A 15272-nucleotide genomic window follows, 5' to 3' on the forward strand; every position below is an offset into this window, starting at 1 on the left:
GGAGACTCAAGCTCCTTGCAGGGCCTCTGTGCCCTGTTCTCAGGCTGCCACCGTGGCAGCAGCGCGAGGGGGGAGCCAAGGTCAACTCCCCCCGCATTCCATCTGGCCGTCCCGGTCCAGCTCCGGAACATCTTTTGAGCTTCTTAGCTCCTCTCTCTCTCCGGTGCTGCATGTCCAAAACTGCTCTCCATAATAGGAGTCCATCTGCCTCCTTTCTCGGAGGTCTCAAAGGAGTTTGGGGAGTGTGATATAGTTCTTACCCCCAGAACTCTGTCTCTCAGCTGCTGGCTCTCTTTCCTTCCAGCGGCTTGGAGGTGCAGGTTCCCTGCTGTTGAGTCTGTTGTGTTGGGGAGCGAGGCCTGGTTAGGCCTTGCCGACCTTGGGAGACAGAGGTTGCCGGCGATCATTCCGGAGCAACTCTCGGTTGTCCCAGGAGAGTAGTGAGCTATTTTCTTTGCTAACTTTTTTTAGTTGTTAGATATTGAGTCACAAATTGGGATATATATATATTTTATTTAAGTTTTGTTCCCTTTCCCTTCCCCCTTCCCTTTCCCTTGTGAAATTGTATATTTTAATTGTATATAAGTGTAAATATATTTATATATCTCACTTTGGTTGTTTCTCTCTCGTTTCGGGTTTTTCTTACGTTTTTTTTCTCCCTCTTCTCCCTGAGGTTTGGGGGCAGGGGGGGGACTTCTGGTGGTAAGGTTTGGAGACTTGGCAGGGAGCCAGCTTCAAATCATATCACCAGGGTAGGCATGCATCTAGCAAAGATCTTTGCTGCACTGGGGTCTTTCATTTCTTGCTGAGGAATGACCATCCTGCTACAGCCGTTAAGGGAAGGCCACTCATTTGGTCTCCCATTCAGTACCAAAAAAAACATTAGTACAGCCAAGGCCTTATCATTAGGCTTCAGTCTGTATCACTCTGGAAAATGCTGATGCAAAAGCCAATTATAATAAATAAATATTATAAGACAGAAAAAATCAGTAATAAATAGATGTGATCTGATTACTAACATTTGTAATAATAGTTTATTGTTCTATACCACATGTAGCTTTCATCTTCTCTCTTTACACTCTGTCAATTTAATTTTCCATTCTGCTGTTCTGTTATCTGAAATAATCAAAAACCTGCCAAGCCCTGGAAAGTACACCAATTAAAAGCTGCATTTAAATCTCCATGAATGGACCTGTCACAAAGTTAATTGGAATAATAATGAAATAAATATGAAATAAATTTCACATCTGATATGAAATTGTCTGGATTCTGCTCCAAACTTGACTATTGTCCATCACAAACTTCCTTTTTACTTGCCCTCAGAGACTGAAATGGTCAATGGCTTACACATTGTTAAGTCACCAAAAGACTTCTGTCTACTGTAGCAAGATCAATATCATGGCTAGGCTTCGCGAACAAAGATTTGGGAAGGGCTCTACCCACGTTTTGCAAACTACCCATGTTTGTTGCAAACTACCCATGTTTATTGCAATCTACTGTAGCAAACTGCAAAGAAATAGCTGCTCATCTACGGAAGCCCATCCATCCCTGAATTTGGACCTGTCCCTACTAATTTGGACTGCAAAAGGACCTTGAGATAAGATAAGGGGGTCCTGTTGTCCAGCTATTCCACGTGCAGAAGGGTGTGCATACCTGAAGATACAAACTGGATTTCCAGATAAAGGAAGAGGCTGATAAGAGGTAAATCCTGCTAGGTGGGATAGTCCTTCTTTCCGTGCTAATGTCTCCCCTCATTGTGATGACTCAGCTGTGAAAACCCCTCTGGTGAGAATCGAAGACATTCTTATTATGCCTGAGCTATTCATCTCAGATGATGGACCCTAATGGGCCATGATTGATTCAGCTAGGCTGACAGCTGCAACATCCTAGAGGGTTTCAAAGACTCATGAAATGCCCCGTAATCCAGTATTACATCTTCCAGGGGACGTTTCCACCCAGCCTCCACACAGTATAAACCCCATGAAAAGGCAGTTTTATGTACTCTTTGTCCCCACCACTCAGCAGATACAGTCTGCAACCACTAAGACCAGAAGAAGAGGACCAATGAGATGCCCTCAGAATCTACAGAGCAGTGATGTCTTTTTCTACTTGCACTATTTTACTGTCACTGTCTTTCTCTCCCCCTGCGCCCCCCTCTCCCCTATCTCTTTTTCCTCCCTTGAACCCCTCAGTTACTGTTAAATAAAATCCATACAATGGCTTTGGCGTATGGTCTCATTTGCACCTTAATTTGGGCAGAGGCATCTCTCTAATAATTTTAATGATCGGATTGAAACACCTGTTTGTATTCTTCTCTCCCTCACTTTCTCCAGCTCTTTCATTATTGATTGAGTAATGATAGCAAACAACAACCTGAGAGGTTCTTCCTCTTCTTCCACCCCTTTCTCCTCAGCAGCTTCTCTCCTCAGCTGGGCAGGAAGGCCACTGATGTGTACAGAGTAGCTGCTGATTCATGTGTCTTCCTGAGCACCAACTCAGCTGGGGAAAAACATTCCTTCACCAGGAAGCCACACTTGGGCCCTCAGATCTGAAACCCACCAATCAGCCTATCCAAAGGTCTGTTATACATAATATATGGCAATGAGTTCTACATTAAAGTAATACATTTTTACATGCTATGAAAAATAAAACAGGTTTTTTTTCTGTTTGCATTATTATTTCTGTCATGTTTATTAAAAAAAAAAAAAGAGAGAAAATATACATCAGCCAGATCAGATCATAACTAGAGTTTACTTAATGGCAGTGAGAAAATGGTCTAATTTTCTTGCCAGTGCAATGACTTAGACTAGGCATCAGCACTACAGAAATTAAAGACTGTGAGTACAGTAGTCTGCAGTCACTAATTTGTAAAATTTGGAGAGATTTACACCCAACTGGTAAAAAAAATTATGTCTGCAGCAACAGAAGCACTAAAGTTTTATCAGCATTTAAATCTATCACTGCATGAGAAAAGCACGGCAAAACAGAAATCTTTGACATTCTACTGTCACTGGGTTTGGGTCTTGGGGTTTTCTAAGGTGACAACATTCAAGTAAACTAAAATAAGCTAGAATGCTAATTTTTCTCTCTAGCTTCTTATCTACTGGAATGAATCAGCTATCCAAATACGTGGTTGATTAAATTGAGTTGCTATCACTAGACCTATATCAGGAGCAAATTTGTTTCAAGGGAAGTATTATTCATTTAAATGCTGGGGTATGACATTTTTAAACATGCAGATGTGACTTAAAAATATTTACAGGGAAGACATCTGGGAAAGGAAGGAGTGTAGTTTTTCCCAGTCATCACGAGTTTGTGGCATCCATGAATGGCACACAATATGCAATCAGTGTGAAAAAATCCACCTCACTGTTCATAAAGCACATGGCAGCTCCTCTGCATAACATATGTATTTCTTCTCTAACCATAATTCAAGTATTGAGGTAATCTATTTTTCATTTTCAGTGCAGACACATTTATTAGCAGAGTTAATAAGACAGTCTTTGTCAGAACATATTGTCTGTTGTCAAGATCTAAGGATTAGCATTGTATTGCATGCCTGAACAGAATTACTTTCCCATAAGATTTGCTATACCAAGTTAGTTACATGGTCCAGTGGGTCTGGTGCCCTGCCAGATAGCAATAAATAAATGGCAAATAAATAAAATTTTAGAGAAAAGTTTAATTCTAGTACACCAACTCACTCCCACATGCATTATGTACCTTGGTAATTGTTGCAGTACAGAACACAGAAGGAAACATTTCCTTCCAACATCTGCAAACAATTAGTTTATGCCCTGAAACCTGGCATTTGATTACCCTTATCTACCAGGCATAGCCACAAACACCATTATCAGAGATTCTTTCAGGATTACAACAGCCTTATCACATCTCTGGTTATGATAAGAAACATAAGAATGTAAAACATTCAGAAACCTCTGCAAAAATCCAGATGAATTAGATTTTAGTAATAAGAGGTTGATAAAGGAACATGTTCTCCTAGCTCTGATCAGTCATAAATATGCAGTCTAATAACTAATTATCTCAGGTTTTCAGGAGATTATTTTTCTGGGAATCTGTCAACAGTGATTTTATTTTAGATATGGCCCTAGCTTCTCAGATACAGTTAGTTTATGGTTTCCAGACATTTGGTAAATGCCCAGAGGAAGGTCTTTTGTATGTGATGTGTCTTCCTCACTCTGAACTAATTAATCGTTACAAACATGGAAAATATCCATTTTACTATGGTGGTGAACTTTTCAAATCTTTTCGTTTGGAAGATCAGAAACAATCCAATCAAACTGCTTACCACCTGGCTTCTCCACATCACTTTCTGCAGTCAAATTAAATAAAATTATCATTTCCAATTTGAAAATAAAAGTGAAAAATAATTATTCAGCAGTGACCTGTGTGGTCCTTTAATTAGTGCTCTGTGTTGCCTAAAACACAACTGGTTTGATTTTTGCAGGGTTTCTGCTCCTAAAAGTGGCAAGTGTTGTGGGCTTTCCTGGAGAGGCCTTAGGAGGGGGGTGGGGGGGAAGCAAGGAGGTTTGGGTTTTTTTACCCAACAGCATCCCCTGTTGTTGCTTTTAAATATGATAATGTTTCACTTCCAAAGCACTTCCCTGACATCCCCAGCCGGGAGAGCAGGGCAGCTCCCAGGGCTCGACAGCAGACCTGGAGAGCCAGGAGTGAGGAATTGGAAAGACTTAGTGTCCTCAGGAGACTTACAGGGGACTCTTTAAGGGAAAACTATTGCCTCAATAATTCAAAATAGTGTATGTTTCATTACCATAAAAATCTCAATGACTGGAGTAGTAATTTTCTGAGGAGCCTTGAGTACCATAAGAGACACTTGTTAATTTAAAACAGACCATCTCGAGCTGTTGTGGTTTCTCCCAGTGAGCCCTGTTTCCTCACGGAACATATGCCCATGTTTCTCTCAGTTATGTGACAGCTGTCAGCCCCAAATTGGATTCCAGTTGTTCATAGAAAAAATGAGTCTTTGAGTGTACTCTTGCAAATACCTGTATGCCTACTCAGAAATTTTGATTTCTAGATGCCTTGATAATGAAATGTACACTTACGAAATCCTTTTCTCCCAAGGGAACAACTTTCAATTTGCATTTCTAGGGACATTGAATTTTTTCCCTATATATGAACAGAAGCTTGCAAAATATATAAATAGGCGGAGGCAGAAGTCTGAATATACATGTACTGATTTCTCTGCATCTTGTTTCCTTTATCTATTGAATTGGGTTAACAGTACTTCTGCACCTCCCAGGAGTGTTGTGAAAGCTTACTCGTTAAAGTTTGTACAGTATTTTGAGATCCTTGGTGGCAGATGCTACATAAGTGCAGAAACACATCACTTGATATATATGAATGACAATTCACTCATAGCCTCAGCGGTGTTCAGTAGGGGAGTAAGTGAAGAATACCAAATGCTGCAGGCTCAAATGAAAACAAGATCATCAAAATAAACGATCTACCAGAGGCTTCCAAGCACCCTGCTTCCTACAGATGAGATGAAGAGTTCATCCCCTTCTCTGCTTGACAACAGAGGATAAACCATAGCATTGCACATCACTAACAGTGGTTGTAGCATTATTCTCTGTTGGAGAATTTCACTTTATTGTACAGCCCCATTAACTGATGAATTGAGGTCAGAATTGTTCATGTTATCACTGTGAATATAGAAAAAACTTGGCCCAAACATGGAAACCAAACCGACTTTCTTTTTCTCTCTCATTTGCTATTCTAATCAAAAACAAATCTTGTGGAGATTTAAAAAAAAAAAAAGGAAAAAAACCAACTTTTGAATTTGAGGGAAAGAGCCACTTACATTTCTGTGTGATCTACTGAAGGAAAGATTACTACATCTTCAGCACTGTGAAAAGCAACCAGTCTGAACTCTTTAATTTTGAGGATTTATACTGACACAGTTACCTGAGCCCCTTCTGCAGACAACGTGGCTCCTCAGAGCAACAAGGTCTCTGGAAAATTCACAAGTCCTCAGTACTCTACAATTTCTGGAATAAAAACTTTTCATAGGATAGAACTTGCTGTTTTTGACAAATCTGTTCAGATTTTCTGTTACCTACAACTCCTTTTGAATCTGTGGCAATTGTTTTACATAGCTTTGAATTGGGACTTTAGCTTTTAATTTGCTAAACTGATGGAGTTACAGATGTCGAACTGACAGATAAGAGGCGCAGTTTATTTCCTAAGCACCTTCTACTTCTATTGATTTATCAGATCAGGCTGAATGAATGTTTTTAGTTTGCTTCTTACCCAAAATGAAATTTGTCTTAATTATGTTTTCCCCAGAAAGTTGGCATAAATGATTTGTAAACAAAAGAAAGTAATCTTGAAAACTGAGGAGGAAGATGGCATTCCATTTGTCTTCTAGCTTTACTTTAGAGTCTGCTGTTTATTTTTTAACTTTTCACAATTCATGAGCAAACAAGTTACTCCTTTCTAGTCCTTTCTTTAAAGGAGATTAATTATCTTCATTGTTAATTAAAAGATTTTCTTCTAATTAAAAGAAATTATAAGGCATTCAGCAGGGACATTATTCTAGTCAATAAACTAATTATGGTTGTGGCAAGTGAAGGAGAAACCATCAACTGATCTTAGGACCATGATTTAGAAAACTTTAAATATGTGATTTTCCCATTCATTGAAAAAGCAACGTAGATCTTACATGTACTTTTAGTCACTGTTTAGATTGTACAGAAAAAAATATTAGTCCTTTGAAATGAGCATAGTGCCTCTGGAAATTTCTAGCTGCAGTAACTACATTCACTTGGTGTATCCTTGTAATGTCATCTTGATTGGAACAGGAGAAGAGGAGCATTGAATCTCCATTTCTTGTTGCATGCTGCCCTGTAAAATTTCATTCCCATTGAAACTAAGTCATTACAAATAATGAAAGTGGCATTTTTTGTCTTTCAAAATAACACCAAAAATAAATTTCAAATGCTATAAAGACTTCAATGATTTCTCCCTTAAAAATAATACCAACATCATCGTCATCATTACAGAAATAAAAACTGTTTTTCTCAACTTGGCAATGATTTAAGAATGTTGCATTAACTCTACTCTGCAAATAAAAAAATTGAGAACTAGCATAGGGTAGTTTTTTTCTGAAAACCAAATGTAAAGTCACTAGCCAAGTCAGGATTCAATTCAAAGGTAGAGATTTTACCTTCTGGTTATTAGTTCTCCCACTTTTGTGCACCTTCAAGACATTTTTTTTTTACATAAGCTCAACGTATGAGAACAGATAGACATTACACAAAAACTTGTAATTCTGCTCAGCAGAGATGTACCAGTTGCCTAGGCATAGATTTGTAATCTAATGCAATATAGAGCAGAAATGGCTAATTGTCAGGTTCACAGAATAATGGAATGGCTTGGGTTGTAAGAAACTTTAAAAGATCATATAGTTCCAACCCCCCTGCTATGAGCAGGGACATGTTTCACTAGGTCAGATTGCTCAGAGGTCCATCCAACCCGGCCTCAAAATGCAAATGTGGTGGGGTTTGGGTGTTTTTGTTTAGTTGGTTTTGGTTTTGGTATTGCAGTGTGAAGCCATTGTGACAGGGTTACAAGCATTTGTTATGTTCATATCCTCTACCTTGGGGACTTCAGAAATGTTTTAAAAAGGGATATGATGAAATAAGAGAGGGAAAAATACTTATTCTGGATTTTGAAGACTCATAACAAAAAAATTAGTCCTCAGAATCCAAAGTATTCTAGCCATGCCCCTAATACTTCTGCCTTCTTTTTGATAGCTTGCTTCTCTCATGTCTGCATGAAAATGTTCCAAAATCAAGCTGCATTGGAAGGTATTTTAAGGTCATTTATACAAATAAACTCTATCAGATAACAATACATTAAATCATCATTAACACTCAATATCTATTTGGCAATTTTTGCATCAAAGCCTAAATTCTACATTTGCTGCTGGAGTTTTCTGTTAAAGTTTTAGCATTCTGTTTTGAATCAACCAAACAGCAAAGAGGACAAGGTGCTAAGGTTGCTAAAAGTTCAGGAAATTTGCTGGGTAACAAGAATTTCTGAAAATCTCCTGGGGGTTTGTAGCATACTCTTTGACCCACTAACTGACTCTGCACCTACATAGAGTTTTGGATTGGAGAGGAAATTAGAACAATTATTAGCTGAAGAGGAAGATGCTGCCATTACCCTATTAAAAATGCAAAACAGAAACCAATTTTTCACTCTACCAGGCATGTCTTCTATTTTCTGGATCATGTTCACAGCTAGTTTGGATGACAAGCTGGAGGAAAATAAACTGAGATCTAATTTACTTTCACAATTATGAGTAAAATTGCAATGAGGATCAGACTCCACAGTTTTCACACAAAAAAGAGCAAATTAAGGACAAGCTGAATTTTGGGTTTCACTGGGCTGCCTTCACAGCCACAGAGGCATGCCATCAGCAGATCCAGCCAAGACTAGACCTATGAGCTTACAGCATGTCCTGTGGCTGCTCCTCAGCTCTGAGAGAAGGCATTACACAACAACAGTCATATTCACTTGGATGCTCCAGAAAATGGAGAGGAAAAGACTTGTATCTTTTCCTCAGCTCATTTTCCGCCATCCTTGGTTTCCCATTGCATTGTCTTTCCTGCTCTATGGATTAATCGTTTCAAACATTTCTCCTATGCCCACTGAATGTTCAGCAGTGACCACACCAACTTTTCTTAAGCTGTTGCTCGCAAAGCTATTTTGCCTTATATGGATCCGTGTATGTAATTTCAGGATGGATTACTGGCCTTATTTACAAAGCAATGGTATACAGTGTGGCCTTTGATATTAAACAATTCCCTTGGAATGCTGTCAGTGAATGTCTTCCTCCATATTTTTTGGGTTTCCTCCTTTCCTCCTATCTTCAAGTCACAGCTCAACTCTGGCCCTTTCTGTACCTCGTCCATCATCTCTATTTTTCTATTCCTTACCACTGTTTGCTCACTTACTGTTAATCCTTAGTCTCTTCTTACTCACAATTTCACATCTCGCTTTTTATACAGTCTCCCAGACCTTTTGACAAAAGCCTGTTCTCTCTGTCCTCAATAGTTACACGCTTAAATCCTGTCTAATCTAGTTCTCATTGACACAGCACATCTCATCTTTGTCCTGACACAGTCGCCAGTCCTCTCCCTGTTGTGTCTCGACTTTCTCTCTCTTGACTTCAGGGAGGAAGTGCAGGGACCTCACATGCAGAGAAAGAAGATTAACTGGGATTTACATGTCTAAGTTCAGACATGTTTGCCAAAATACCCAGCCGTTGGGACTTAACCTTGGAAGAGCACAAATTCCTTGTGTGCCTCTGAATTAAACTGCAGGGCTTCCCAAGAGTTACAAGCTTTATGCCATTCAGCTGAGTGGATTTGCCACTAACTGTGGGAAGACTCACATATGGGATATTTCTTTTGCCTTTCCTGCTCAAGCAACTTCGATCTAGTTAAATTCCTGTGGGGCAGCTGACCAGATCATAAATTTCAGGTTGTAAGGCTTCACTTTAAATAATGAAATACCAGTTTCTCATTTTTATATTTGTTTGATGGTTTTTTGTTTTGTTTTGTTGATTTTTTTCAGGGGGGTGTTGTTTGTTTGTTTGCTTGTTTTAATAATACCAGGAGGTTGAATAGATTTAATTTTGTCTGCTACCTCAAATACAAAGCTCCAATCTCCCAATCCTCAGAGGCTGTTCTAACAGAACTTATCTGTCATGAAGACATGAGTTCTTGCCATCACAGTCAATCTGCTGTATAATTCAGGAAAGAATTAAAACCTTCTCTTAACAAAGACTAGAAAAGATGGAAGTTGTTTTGAATACTGGTCCTTTTTGCAATACGGCTCCACACACCTTTAGAGCATCCAGCAGAACAAGGCAGTCCGGTGTCCTGCAGGGATAAAAAGAAAGTGTTGGAGCAAAAGTGACAAATGCCCCAGAGCTATGGCTCAAGATCTACTCATACCAGTCTACTGGTATGAGTCTACATCTACTCAATGCCAGTCTATCTTTAAGGTATTTTATGTATATATTGCCCAGTTCCCTGCCCATCTCTGTATATCGGAATTCCTATAGGTATCAGAGTGGACATGAAACTAAGAGGAGACCGTAATGGCAGTCTCTGCTGACTGCTTGAACTACTCTGTAAAAGTGTAGATGGCCAAATGAATGCACAGAGAGTATTTGTGATTAAAAAAACAGACAATTAAGCCAGCCTTATGGAGCAATGAAAACTAGCGAGAGTAAAGACTGGGGTGAAAGGGCAAAAGGTGCAGAGGTTAAGACCAGAAGCTTAAGCTCATGCTTGAGTATGGCCAGCCAGTGAAGAGTGTGAAGAAATTATACAAACTGAAAGACAGCACAGCCAAAATGTCCCAGCTGCTCAGGAGCATCATTATTTGTATCACATGCCCACCCAGAGGCTCCACATGAGTATCAGGGCCCCATTGTGCTATATCTTGCACAAACACAGCAAAAAGTCCAAAGTCATAATCACAGGAATAAGCAGAGAAAAAGCATCAGCTCTGCAGCGTGTAGGAGGCAGAGCTTTGGATGAGCGGAGAGCAAAGTGAAAAGGCTTCATGCCAGAATGACTCTGGATATGCTACAAAGGATCATGAACCTCTCAATGAACTTGAAGCCCAGTGAGTTCCATGTAGTTCCAGGTGCTGTAATGAATGTTTCACAGAGAGATAATTAACCCCCCTCACCCGAAAGCTCCACAGTGCTGATGTTTTTCAGCACAATCTGTCCATGACACCATGGTAGAGTGCAGAGCCAGCTTTATTATTTCAGTTTGTTCTGTTCCTTTTTACTGCTACTGCTCCCTAAGGTTAATTGTATTCCCTGTGCTGATGCACAGTGGTATCTATACATAGACCTCACTGTATGGATTCTTTTTTTTCTTTTTTCATCCCTTTTTAATCAATAAGAAGTTCAAACACTATGCTTTCTCAGTAAAATGCCAGGAGTCGTCCAGCGAATTGGGAGAGGGCAAGAGTAAAGGAGCAAACACTTGACCCTCTCTGACTCAGTCTGCTCTTCTTTTGGGTTAACATCCAGCTAAGTACCCAGGCCATTCCTTCCTTCTTCAGACTCCTAAGTTCATGTTCACTTCAGAGCTATTTGGAGATATGTCGTTTTTTGGGATGGACTTCAACCAATGTGACTACATCCACACCAGCAGTAGCACACAGGCCTGCTTTTTCTCTGTACCAACTAATCCTGCAACTAGAAGTATACGGAGATGCAGAAAGACCAGGATAGGTCTTCCTGTTACAATAACTAATTTAAACCCTGGCTCTGGTTTTCAGGTGAAGGCTCAGGTTCATCAAATGTTATGTAACTCTTCTGCTGGTTTAGCTGTCTTCTAGCATTGGACCCATGAATGAACTCATCACCACAGAATGAGATGAAAGAGAACCAAAAGTACCTTTCAAGATTAAGGATCATCAAAGGCACTGAATCACAAAGTCACCGTGTCCACAGCAGTCCACAACCAGTTAAGAGGAGGACAGATGTATGTTTTTTACCATTTCATGAAATGAGACGACCTCTCTCTTGAATGGCAGCCTGTTCACATGGCTGCTCACAGCACTTGTGCTGCATGGGGCCACCATGCCTCAGATATGACATCCTACAAATCTGCAGCTCCAGCAGGTGTTTTGCAGTCAGTCTCTAATTTTTTGTTTATCAGTTTCTAAGGGCTACAAAAACAGGCATAAAGACAATCAAGTTCACGTGCCAGAATGCAATGCTATTAGCAAGTTCAAAAATATAAAGATTATGATAGATCCACTTCAGCACGGTGGTTACTACAGTACTTGTACTTGGCCAGTTAGGTCAGAAAAAAATATTTTTCTCGTATTAGGTGTATTTGCAATAAATTTAGCCCAGTGTCTAATGAAACTGTCATTAGAATCTGATGAAGGCTAAATGCACAGATCATTCTATCCTGATGACTCTTCCAGTATGTTTCAAAGATAACCATTTAACGCTATTCACTCTTAGAAAGTATTTTTGATTTATATTTTAATTTAACTTTGTGGGAGAAAAGATTATTGCAATTTAACAGAGATCCATAACATATTCTTGGCAATAAGCAATGAAGAGGTAAATTGAATGATTAATTTCATACTGAAATCAACCTATGCTGAAAGTAAAGAACCACCTTTTGCTCTCTTTTGGATGATCAAGCTCCCTTGCTTTGGAGCAGTTAATACTTAACTTGAACAAATCTCTCCTTGTTTGGAACTTTAGATTTGAGGAACAGACCAAGACAGATGGTTTTTTTCTCTGTAAGCTATTGATTAATGGATTGTACTAAATGGTGTGACATGCCCTTTAAATGGAATTTACAAGTAATATATTGTATGGCAACTGCATTATTAATGATTTTGATACCTGGTATTTGTGTCTTCCTACTCTGAATTCTTCTTATTTATCCTGATAAAGGTGGAGGACAAAAGCTGGTTCCCTCCTGCTTGCTGGGTTTTGCTCTTGCAATCATATACATTCCTAGGCTTATTTTCTTTATTCACATTACATCTAGCCTGACAATTTCCCTGACTGTGTGCCAGTACAAAAAAGCAAAAAAAAATAATCTTCCTTTGCAAGAAAATTGCCAAAGACTCCAAATAAATATATCTATGTAAGAATTGAAGATGACTAGAGAGTTCACTCTTCATTATTAAAATATGTTTACAGTCCTACATAAAAGCAAACAGAGAGAATCAAATTTTGCATTTTGACTTTTTTTATTACTTAAAACTTTCTCTACTTATTTTTCCTGCACTTTGAGAGGCAGACTGCACTACAAATGTACTTATTGGGTTTATGAAACGGTAGACTTATGTATGAAAGACTGAAACAAAGGGCAAGGGAATACTAAAAAGCAATTAAGCAAGAAGGAAAATGCAAACTACAGTATTGTTCAGTTCATATTATCCAGTCGTTCAAGGAGAGAATTCTGAAATCCCAGAAACAGAGGAATAATTCACAGAAAATAAAGACATTGCAGAAAAAAATATGCTTAGCCTTCACCAGAGAAAGCATTAGGGAGATGCTTATTTCAGACCCTTTGCTTACAGTATCTGAATTGTTAGAAGAGAAAATATGCTACCAAACTGATGAGTTAAAGAACAGTGAATCATCAGAATTTGGTGGAACTGCTGAGGAAACTTACAAGTGAAGTAACTGGCATCAGCATGAGTGGCATAACATACTCATTAAAGTATTTTGCTGTCACTCCATCAAAACCAAGGACCAGGCTCAAACAAATAATAATGTCTTGCAGCTTTACAGACCGATATCAGATATTGAAATTTATCTTTCCTTAAATAGCTCAGAATGATACAGAAACAACAGATTAGAGCTATCACCTGTTCAAAGCATCCTAACATCAGCATACATATCTAAATGAACATAATATAAGGACTGGAGGTAATTGAAAGCCAGAAGTGCCACTCTTCACGAATCTGTGAACTTGTAAAAATGCTTTACCCATTTGAGAATTAATGTTCTAATTTCCAAAATGAGATAATGGGAAGTAAAATTCTTAAGTGATGGCTTGAAAAAACCAAAACATTCAGTGTTGCAATTTTCCAGAAGGTCCAAGACTCACACTGAGGCACAGTCTCAGTTCACCTCCATTTACAGGTACCAACCCTGCTGGACCTAAGGAACAGAGTAGGAACCAGGTGGGCACAAACTCTGGGAGCTGCATCCAGAGAGAGACACCAGCGCTGGGAATCAGGGATCTTTCATATTCAGCTCCGCAGCAGGGAGCCAGCAAGTCTGATCACTTGAGCGAGTGTAAGGTGGTGATTTTCCCTCAGAATGGAAGATGCTTGAAATTCAGGCTCCAGATAAGGAAGCCAGACAAGCTAAGTTTTTTTGTTGAAAATAAATTTCTCCTCCTACCCTGCAAAGAATTAAATTCAGCAAAATTCTTGTGGAAATAGCCAGTGTTATTGAACAACAGATTGCTCCAGTAGAGAAAGGAAGAGAAGTAATTACCATTGCTGACCAGCAGATGCGAAAGTGTGGGTGTGCTCTCTGCTGAGCATGTCAGTATACAAACTTACATGCTATGTAATAATTATATTGTTCTACCTTGTGCCATGGTGTGACATACAAAATCTCAGTATGTCAAAAGACCACTAGAAGAAGAACAAATAACAAACTTGGCTGTAAAAGCTTTGAGTAATGAAGTAAAAATAGATACAATTCAACATTCATCAAAGTAATTTCAATTGCTGCATTCCAACGAAGAATATTACTTACAAGCATTTAATTCGTCTAGAAAGAATTCTTTAAGCCCTTAATGTTTCAGAAAAACTCATGAGAACTACATCTCTTAAAAATTATACCAGTTTTTTCTCAACCAGTTCTTTAGTCTCCAAGCACTGTTTGAGCAACAGTCCGCTGAAGACACTGGAAACACTTCCATGAACTTCACTGTGACTCTTCACATCTTGTGCAACACTGAAAGCAAAGGTCTTGATAGCTAAGACGATGGGTTTTTAAGCCTAATTGTCTTTTAAGGTATTTTCATGCAGAAGTTGAATTTTCTTGAATACAGTTACTGAGTGGAATGTATTGAAGTTCCTTAAAGTAGACATTATGTTGGACTTTGTTTTTGCATCATTAAGCAAGTTTGTTTTTCTGTTTAGCATGGCTTTTATACCATTTTCAACAGCATGGTAAATGTCCTCCATGTTCCAGTTCAACGTCAAACTACCTGAGATGCTAGCTGTGTTTAGGTGCATAAAACTTCATCTCTGATATATATGTATGTAATGGTTTGAGAGCCCCAAAATCCAATTCCCGAGTCCAAGCCCCCCTCCCACATCTCAACCCAGTGTGAGATGGGTTTTCCAGACAACACACAAGACTCAATATGGGGAGAAGGGATTATATTACAATCACTGTACAAATAAATATTACAATACATTACACACATAATCATAACTATATTTTCTATGACAAAGCAGTATTTACAATGGATCAAATCTCTTCTCCCTCCAAATAAAAGTCCAGGAGGGAAGAAGGAAGAGATCCTTTCCACTCTCAGAGCAGCAGTCTCTCTAGGGCAGCAGTCTCTCTCTCTCTCCCATGCAGCAGCTGTGGCTGTATCTTTTATCATTACACACGAGGCCCTTTGACTCCAGGCGAGGGTCTTTCACTTCCGTGGGCTGCATTCACCACAACAAAGGTCATTTCACCA

This window comes from Lepidothrix coronata, unplaced genomic scaffold (assembly GCF_001604755.1).
Source record: "Lepidothrix coronata isolate B3197 unplaced genomic scaffold, Lepidothrix_coronata-1.0 Scaffold43, whole genome shotgun sequence".
In the NCBI taxonomy this organism is placed as follows: domain Eukaryota; kingdom Metazoa; phylum Chordata; class Aves; order Passeriformes; family Pipridae; genus Lepidothrix; species Lepidothrix coronata.